The following is a 10,451-nucleotide window of genomic DNA, read 5'->3' as shown; positions in this document are numbered from 1 at the left end:
TGAAGTGTCATGTAGTCGACGTTCACATGACACCACTAGAAGAATAACACCACAACTTAAATATCATAACATTGAATATTACTCAACCATAGTTCACTACTAACATTTAGACTTCACCCATGTCCTCAAGAACTAAACGAACTACTCACGAGACATCATATGGAACATGATCAGAGGTGATATGATGATGAATAACAATCTGAACATAAACCTTGGTCCAACGGTTTCACTCAATAGCATCAATAACAAGTAGAAATCAATACCGGGAGAGTTTCCCCTATCAAACAATCAAGATCAAACCCAAATTGCTACGGCGGTGACGATGTCCAGCGGTGGAGACGGCGGTGATGATGATGGAGATGATGATGATGGTGATGGAGATGATGTCCAGCTCGATGACGGTGATGATGGCGTCGATTTCCCCCTCCCGGAGGGAATTTCCCCGGCGGATCTCAGCCCGCCGGAGAGCTCTTTTCTCTCTGGTGTTCTCCGCCCCGCAGAGGCGGCTGTAACTCTTCGTGAGGTACCCTCTGTGGCTTAGGTCTTCGGGACAAAGGATTTCGCGAAGAAAAGGAGGCGAAAGGGGTTGTGGGGCCGCCTCACCACCAGGTGGCGCGGCCAGGCCATGGGCCGCGCCGGCCTGTGGTCTGGGCCCACCTTGGGTCCTCTCGGCTCCTCCTTCTGGCTTCCTTCGTCATCTGGAAAAATAGGATTTTTGGTATAATTTCTTTCCACAGTTGATCTTCCGAAATATTGCGTTCTGACGGTGCTTTTTCCAGCAGAATCCAGGCTCCGGTGCTCGATCCTCTAATAATGATGAAACATGCAAAATAGATGAAATAACATAAGTATTGAACCCAAATATGAAATATATCGATGAATAACAGCAAATTATGATACAAAATAGTGATGCAAATTGGACGTATCAACTCCCCCCAAGCTTAGACTTCGCTTGTCCCCAAGCGAAACTGAACTCAGTAAACAGGACCACATGTTTATGGAGTGAAGAGTCGATAAATAAAATACGGACAAGAAGCATCATATTCATTCACACAAGAAATTCTAGTAAACAAATTCCTCATATAACTCAACTTGAAATAAGTACAAAGTAATCACAAATAAAGGTGCATAAGAAATCATAGTTGGTGATGGCAAACTTCGTTCTTGGTCAGAGAACAATTAACAGATTATACTTATCTCATTGAGCAGCGCTCTCATGTTAAAGTTTATATGGCACAACTTGCATACTCAATCATAATAGTCTCCTCATGATCATTGATAACTTGCAAAGCTATATTCATTCAGATAAAACTTGTACTAAACAAGGAAGAATAAAAGACATGATGAAGCAAATCACAATATAATGGTTTGATCACAACTACTCAAATGCTTGCTTGAGATGGAGGGAAATAGGTTTACTGACTCAACATAAAGTAGAAGACAGGCCCTTCGCAGAGGGAACCAGGGATTAAATCATGTGCTAGAGCTTTTCAGTTTTGAAATCATATAAAGAGAATAAAAGTAACATTTTGAGAGGTGTTTGTTGTTGTCAACGACTGGTAGCGGGTACTCTAACCCCCTTGCCAGACAAACCTTCAAAGAGCGGCTCCCATTTTATTTTCATTTTGTGTGGCACTCCTTCCAACCTTTCTTTCACAAACCATGGCTAACCGAATCCTCGGGTGCCTGCCAACAATCTCATACCATGAAGGAGTGCCTTTTTATTTTAGTTTTATTATGATGACACTCCCCCCAACCTTTGCTTACACAAGCCATGGCTAACCGAATCCTTCGGGTGCCGTCCATCAATCACATACCATGGAGGAGTGTCTATTTAGTTTAATTAATTTGGGACTGGGAATCCCATTGCCAGCTCTTTTTGCAAAATTATTGGATAAGCGGATGAAGCCACTAGTCCATTGGTGAAAGTTGCCCAACAAGATTTAAAGATAAAACACCACATACTTCCTCATGAGCTATAAAACATTGACACAAATAAGAGATAGTAAATTTTGAATTGTTTAAAGGTAGCACATGAAGTATTTACTTGGAATGGCAGAAAATACCATGTAGTAGGTAGATATGGTGGACACAAATGGCATAGGTTTGGGTTAAGGTTTGGATGCACGAGAAGTATTCCCTCTCAGTACAGGTCTTTGGCTAGCAAGGTTAATTAGCAAGCATAAGAGTTGAAGGAAACAAACAAATATACATGTGATAGAAACAATCATGCATCTTCCTTGTAAGCACAAACAATTTTAACTTCAGAATAATAAGCTATGAGCTAACATGAAAGAAAGACAATGGAACAACTACATGTATTTTTCTTTTCTACTTAAACCTCAAGGTGTTGTTGCTATTGACCAATGCTAAGTTTGCCAAAACCAAATAGATTTATTCAATGCTCCCAAAGTGATACCAATACTAACAACAAGGTAAATCATATAATAGAGATTGCAAACTAAAATAAGATGTGCAATATGTAAATGATAAGACTTCTCATTAATATTCCATAACGATAACTCATACCAAGGGATACATAGATAACCAACTAAAGGAGAGATACTTCCAAACTGCAACCCATCTTATATGATAACTTCCCTACTCATGATATGACACTACGTGACAGTAAAAAGTAAAAGATAGTGATGATGTGATACCGCGGCACTCCCCCAAGCTTGGAACAAACCAAGGGGATGCCAATACCGATGATGAATTACTCCTTCGGCGATGGTGGTGATGAACTCCCGTCATCAAACTTCCAAGGAAGAGGCTCTCCATCAAGAAACGACATCTTGGTCTCGGGGATCCTGAAACTAGCAGCACGGCGTATGTATTTAAACCTATTTTCATACTCACAGTTCTGATTCTGAACGTCATAGAGCTATGCTTGGAGTTTGTTGGTGGTGTCGTGAAGTGAGAGGATGTCGCCCCATAGCTTTGCGGTTTCCTTCTCGTGTTCAGCAATGAGTTCAGACACAATCTTGTGGAAGATATCCACCTCACGCTCAGCCATCTTCTTGTATTTGAAGACCTACTGTTCTAGCTTCTCCATCCTGTCTTCCAAGCTTCCTTCTCCTTTAGGACCCTGAACCTCCTTGATCTGCAGTTCTCCCTCGACGAGCATCAACTCCTTTGGGTGCATCCTCAGCTCCTCCATGTACAAGTTGCCAACATCCTTGCGGGAGCTGTCCTTCGGAGTTCCCGACGAAGACATGATGGCTCTAGATCCGAAGCAAATCCTGGCAGAAACAGCTCGAAACAAAACACGTCGAGAAAGCGATATACGGACTTCCAGGGGTCCGGGGGATTATATAGCAAAAATTTTCACGACAAAAGGAAAGTACCAGATCGAACCAGAGTCGGAAAGGGGCGACGAGGCGGCCAGACCATAGGGCGGCGCGGCCTAGCTGGGGCCCACGCCGGCCTATGGTGGCACGCCCTCATGCGTCTTTTCCACTCCGTTTCGATCTCGTAATTTTTCATATTTTCCAAAAACAGCAAAAATATTGTTCGGAAAGTAAATTGCGAACTTTTCATTACCAGTACTATTACCTATTCAAAGTCGAGTTCTGGCGGACTGTCAATTTGTCCTTTGATGAAGGCCTCCGGTGTTTCCACTCGAATAATATCAACATCAACATTATAAGAATCACCTGAGATATAATGCTTGAGTCTTTGTCCATTCACCACTTGTGTGGCATTGCCTTGGAGAGAGCTAATTTTGATTGCTCCTGAACGATACACCTCCTCAACAACATATGGTCCTTCCCATTTCGAGAGTAATTTCCCTGCAAAGAATCTGAGACGAGACCGATACAATAGGACTTTATCCCCAATATTAAATTCTCTTTTGATAATCCTTCTATCATGCCATTTTTTAACTTTCTCTTTAAAGAGTTTAGCATTTTCATAAGCTTCACTTCTCCATTCATCTAGAGAACTCAATTGTAGCAACCTCTTATTACTGGCAAGTTTAGGATCTTTATTTAATTCTCTAACTGCCCAATAAGCTTTGTGCTCTAGTTCTAAAGGTAAATGACAAGCTTTCCCATAAACCATTTTATAAGGTGACATTCCCATGGGATTTTTATAAGCAGTTCTATAAGCCCAAAGTGCATCCTTCAATTTACTAGCCCAATTCTTTCTAGTTTTATTAACAGTCTTTTGCAAGATAGATTTAATCTCTCTATTTGATAATTCTACTTGCCCACTAGTTTGAGGATGATAAGCGGAAGCAATTCTATGATTAATACCATATCTAGCAAGAGTTTTTCTAAAACCACCATGAATAAAATGAGAACCTCCATCAGTTATAATATATCTAGGAACTCCAAATCTAGGGAAAATAATATCTAAAAGCATTTTTAAAGAGGTCTCACCATCAGCACTTTTTGTAGGTATGGCTTCCACCCATTTAGTAACATAATCAACAGCAACAAGTATATGAGTGTTACCTTCTGACGAGGGAAAAGGTCCCATGAAGTCAAATCCCCAACAATCGAACGGTTCAATAACAAGAGTGTAATTCATCGGCATTTCATTGCGTCTAGAGATATTACCAACCCTTTGGCATTCATCACAAGATAAAATAAACTTTCTTGCATCTTTGAAGAGAGTTGGCCAATAAAAACCTGATTGTAGAACCTTTTGCGCGGTTCTTTCTCCGGCGTGATGTCCTCCATAAGCACTACCATGACATTTACTCAATATCTCTTGTTGTTCATATTCGGGAACACATCTTCGCAGAATACCATCCACTCCTTCTTTATATAAGTGTGGGTCATCCCAGAAATAATGCCTCAAGTCATAAAAGAATTTCCTCCTTTGCTGAGCTGAAAAGGTTGGAGCCAAATACGTGGAAACAATAAAGTTAGCATAATCAGCATACCAAGGACTGTCTCGCGAACTCACCTTTATTGCAGCCAATTGTTCATTTGGAAAACTATCATTAACAGGAACAGGATCATAAGCAATATTTTCCAATCTAGACAAATTATCAGCAACAGGATTATCAGCACCTTTCCTATCTACAATATGTCAATCAAATTCTTGCAACAAAAGTACCCATCTAATAAGCCTTGGCTTAGCATCTTTCTTTTGCATAAGGTATCTGATTGCAGCATGATCAGTATGAATAGTAACTTTTGAATCAACAATATAGGATCTAAACTTATCACAAGCAAAAACTACAGCTAACAATTCCTTTTCAGTAATAGCATAATTTCTTTGAGCAGCATCAAGAGTTTTACTAGCATAATGAATAACATTCAATTTTTTATTTACCTGCTGTCCAAGAACAGTGCCTACAGCAAAATCACTAGCATCACACATAATTACAAATGGTAAGTTCCAATCAGGAGGTTCAACTATAGGAGCAGTTGTTAAGGCTTTCTTTAGAGTTTCAAAAGCTTCCTTACAATCATCATCAAAAACAAAAGGTACATCTTTTTGAAGAAGATTAGTAAGAGGCTTTGAAATCTTGGAGAAATCTTTAATAAACCTCCTATAAAACCCAGCATGACCAAGAACACTACGAATACCTTTAACATCCCTTGTCGTCGTGGTGAACGAGCAGATGCCATAGGATGGCTTAGATTGGGGCCGAATGGACGCAAGAGGATCCGGGGGAGGGTTTGCGATTAGATGGGAAGAACTTCCGGGTGCTTTCCTCAAGAACACAGCCAGAGACCGGTATACAAGAAGAGAGACAAAATGAAGAACTCTTTACTAGATCGCTAGCTTCATTGATCACAGCCTGATTACAAGTTCTGTCTATCTCATTCCATCGTGCCCGCAAGGAGGGCTGCCCCCTCTCCTTATATAGGGGAGAGGGTGGCTTACAGAGCAAGAAACCCTAATGGCATCTTTGACTGGACAAACTACTTCTGAGTTACTGTACAAAGCTACTTTAATCATAGATGACACCGGGGCCTTCTTTTATCATAGAGGCTGACGTCCCCCGGCTTCTTTCTCCGTCACCTCTCTCTTTGGCGCCAGGGCTCTGAATAAAGTTACTTTGCTTAGCTCATCCTTGTCTTCTTGCTCTGAAGAGAATCTTTGACCAGTCCTGCCGACAGGCTCTCCTTTCCGGTATCTTCTACACCGGGTTCCGGCATACCCCTTTGGGGATACCGGCTTAGCTTTGCTTTCCCGGATTCCTACTAGGCTTCCGGTAAGATCATTAAACCGGTATCTTGATGGCTCAAACCATCCGGTTTGGCATGCCTTTGGCATACCGGGGGTTATCCCCCCAACATTAGTCCCCGAAGCTGGTATAGCCTGGAGGATTCTATCCTACAGACCATGCCAGGTTTCCATCTTCCTAAGATACCGGTTTAGTCACTCATGTCTTGAGCTTAGTTCCGGCACCTTTACCCTTGTTCTTTCTCTTCTCTTTGCAAGGCTCGTTCCGGCATCTCTCTTTTCCGGTATCATGTGTCTTTACTCCTTCCTCGGCGAAGTCGAGAATATTTCGGGCCCCGCGCCTGACAGAGACATGCGCACTGTGTCTGACGCGCCAGTGTCCGTTGTCACATCGCTTCGACTCCCGCGCGTCCATTTAATGCACCGCTGCGGATCCCACTACCTCTTCGGGATCCCGTGTGCGCCTCCGTGTGGCGTCCATTTTCTCGCGTGTATCCCATCGCCACGTGGCGGCCCAAGGTGCGAACCGTCGCGGGCCGCGAGGCGAACCGCCGCGGCCCAGCGGTTCCCTGCCCACTTTCTCTCTCCTTTATAAACACAACCGCCCCTTCCTCTTCATCTTCTTCGCATTCTCATCCTTCGCGCACAGAGCTCCACGCCTTTGCGCCACCGCTGCTCTCCGTCCGCCGTCGCTCGTTCAAGCTCCGGCGCCCGGCGAACTCACGCCGTGCTTCCGCCGGACTTCGCCGTGCGGAGATCTTCGGCAGCAACTTCATCGCGCCCGCCGCATTTGCGCTTCTTCGCGAGCTTCTCCGCCTCGCCGTCGACGGTGCTCGCCGGCGACCGCAGGTCCGCTCCGCCGCCAGCAAACACTTCCCTCAGCGACTGCGCCGCTTAAGGTTGGTACCAATCTCGCTTCACTCGCCCTCTGCTTGCTTTTCAGATCTTGGGTCTTTGGTGTTCTTATTTCCTCTTTTTCTTTGGTTTTCTTCTTACTCGTAGATCTTCACGCGGGGTTCAAGTCTGGGATTCCTGTTTTTTCGCCTACCCTTGCGATGTCTGACGAGGAATCTTCCTCCGCATCTTCTTCTTCCCTTTCTCTCAAGCGCCGTAGACCCTCTCCCGGTGAATCCACGGCTTCAGATCCGATGGAGACCGATTCCGGCAATCAGCAGGAATCCGGTAGCCTCCAAGAGTCCGGCGGCCACTTAGAATCCGGTAGCTTTAGCCAAGCTTCCGGTAGCCAAGAAGCAAGTAGCTCTGGCCAAGCCTCTAGCAGCTCCAGCCAATCTTCCGGCGAGGAGCCTTCCCCAATCACCCGCGGAGCCTGGATGGGCTCCAACGTTACTGAGTTTGAGATCGATTGGTTGTACCGATCTCGGAGGATTCCGGAAGGAGTTACCTGCCGGATTCCTGATGACGAGATCGAACCGGATCCCGAAGACGATGAATACGTTGTTTTTCTTGCTCACTTTGAGCGTGGCTTCGGCCTTCCTGCCTCCCCTTTTTTCCGGGAGTTTCTAGATTTTTACGAACTCCAACCTCACCATCTTCCTGGCAACGCCATTTTCTATCTTTCTTGCTATGCCACCTTCATGGAGGCTTACATCGGCATTCGTCCCACTCGTGAGACGTTTGCCCGCTTCTTCAACTTGCGGATCAACTCCGTCCAGGGCAAGGAAATCCCTAAGCCCAAGCCGCCCGTGGAGTGCGGCTCTTGCATCGTCGGCTCCCGCCAAGGGAGCACCTTTCTTAAGTTTTCCGGCCTCGAGTCTTGCCGCGCCTGGCAAGGAACTTTCTTCTATGTGAAGAACAGCGGCCGCGTCAATCTTATCAATCTTCCTCCATACCAAGAGGGGCCCCCCAGCAGAACCAATTGGAGCTACAACCCGAGGACGGACCACGCCGAAACCAACCGGGTAGTGCGCTTCTTGGCCTCTTTGAAGAAGGAGACCAACATCTGTTCTGATGATATCATCCGGACTTTCATATCGCGCCGGGTGCTTCCTCTGAAGCGCCGCGCACATAGGATGAGCGAGATGTATGGCCCAGGCGATCCTACCAAGATCACAGGCCGTCCTCTCAAAGAAGAAGGATGTTGTTCGCAAGGCTAAGCAGATTTGTCAAACTGCTATGCCTTTTGCGTGGGAATGGGGCCTCCTTCCCCTCAGTTCTTCTAACCCTCCGACTCAAGAAGTAAGAGATTGCGCAATTTGGGGTTGTCTTTTGCCGGTAACTTTCTGCTTTTGTTAACCTTCCTTTTTATCTTGTTTCAGGCCAGGGACCGCTTCCCTCTCATCCAGGCAGAGCGGCGAGGAACTTTCCGGAAGCGCGCCCTCGACTCCTTCGACCCAGATCCCTACATCTTTTGGAAGGATCTGAAGATGGGCAAGACTCCGGCTGCGCGCCTTGGCCGGGACCCGCCGGAGCCAACCGGAAACCCCGACGACCTGACCGTGCTCGAGGTACTTTCTTTTCCGGTTTTCTGTACTTTGCCGCTGTTGCTTTCTTGCGAATTGCTTCTTAGCCATATCCAACTCACAGATCCACGAGCGCGTGCCGCCCCTGCGCGCCGAGGCCGGCTCTGAGTTTGTGGACAAACTCATGGCCCAGGGCCAAAAGAATAAGCAGCCGGCATCTACTGCCGGCTCCAGCCATGGTCCTCCCTCCAAGCGCTTCCGGACGGAGCCCGTGGGGGAGAAGGAAGTGGGCGTGCGCCGCTACGGACGCAAAGCGATGCCAACCGCTTCCGGGTAATTTTATTTTCCGGCTTGCCTCTTTTTTGCTAAGTTCTTTTTCCGGTTGCTTTTTCTTAACCATTTGTCTTTTCTTTTTCTCAGCCCCGCTCTCAAGCTTGGCCCAAGGCCATCGGGCTCTGAGGGATCCGCAAGGACCTCAACCCCTCCTCCTCGCTCAAGCCCGGCACCATCTGGTGCCGGCAACACCTCTGCCTCCCTTTCGGGGGGCACAACAAATTCGGGGCGTGCGGCCCCTTCATTGTCAGATCACCGCACGGAGGAGGATCTTTCCTTCCTCCCAGAACACCAGGACACCGGCGCCAGCAACATCGGCGCCGGAGAAGAAGAAGCTGCCGGGCGGGCGGAGCCTCCTGCTCCTCCCGTCCCTGAAAAGACAACTTCCGCGCCGGAATCTTCCGCGCCGGAAGGCTCCAACACGGGTGACGCTCCTAGCGCTCCCCCTTCTCCACGCACCATCCTTATGCCTCCGCCAGAGGCTCCTCGCGCCCAGCCCTCCAGGGCCGCTCCTAACGCGCCGCCGGCCAAGGCCTCCGGGGCCGCCTCTACCGCGCCGCCGCCCAAGCCTTCCAAGCTTATCAAGGGGAAGGCGACGGCCTCCAGCGCCCCTTCGGGCGGCCAGCAGCCCTTGGTGCTGCACGTCTCCAAGGCCGCCAAAGGTGCCGCCATGAAGGCAACCGGCCTCCTTGGCCGCATCACGGAGTTCCAGCGCCAAGGCCGGGACCTGGGGCACCTTCTGCCGTATGCTCAAAAGTGGAACGCCGCGGACATCACTCCGGCGACCCGCGGAATGGGCAAGGATCGGCTGCCGGCACCTGATCCTGTCGGGGATCGGTGTTCTGAGGAGCACTTTATGCGGCTTCGCAGCGCCGTAAAAGAGCTTGACAGCGCGTGGTACGATTCCACGAACAATCTGACGGTACGTTCTACTAACTTTCAATCTTTGCCGGTTTCTTCGTTTCCGGCTCTGTTTTATCTTTTCCTTAGTTTCATGCCGGTTTCTCTCTTGTCTATCTTCCCAGTCCCCGAGTTTTGTGGTGAGAGCGCAGCTCTTAGCGCAAAACTTAACTTAAGATCTTAGCGTGAAACCGGCACTGCCAGTCCCCGAGTTTCGGGTTAAACACCTTCTTCTTAACACACAATTTACCTTAGAAACGCGCAAAACCGGCACTGCCAGTCCCCGAGTTTCGGGTTAAGAACTTTGTTCTTAGCGCAAAACTTATCTTATTTCCTCTTTTTCTTGAACAGCTCACGGCTGACGCTCAGAAGGCCCTCTTCGAGGAGCTTTTATGGGAGCACCGGGAGCTCGCTGAGGCACATGACAAGTGCCAAGGTAAGTTTTTTGTTCCACCGGCATCTTTGCTACCGGAAACCTTTTTTCCTTGTGACATTTACAATTTCTGTTCAACAGTGATCCCGGAAGCTTCCATCGATGCTCTCAAGGAGCAGCTCGCCGCCGCCCAACGTACGATTTTTTCCTTTCTCCTTTGAATCTTGGTTTCTTTTCATTTTTACTAGTATAACCTTGTTAACACTCTTTTTCCCGGT

The sequence above is a fragment of the Lolium perenne genome, chromosome 1 (assembly GCF_019359855.2).
Source record: "Lolium perenne isolate Kyuss_39 chromosome 1, Kyuss_2.0, whole genome shotgun sequence".
In the NCBI taxonomy this organism is placed as follows: domain Eukaryota; kingdom Viridiplantae; phylum Streptophyta; class Magnoliopsida; order Poales; family Poaceae; genus Lolium; species Lolium perenne.
This window is presented reverse-complemented; position numbering follows the sequence as displayed.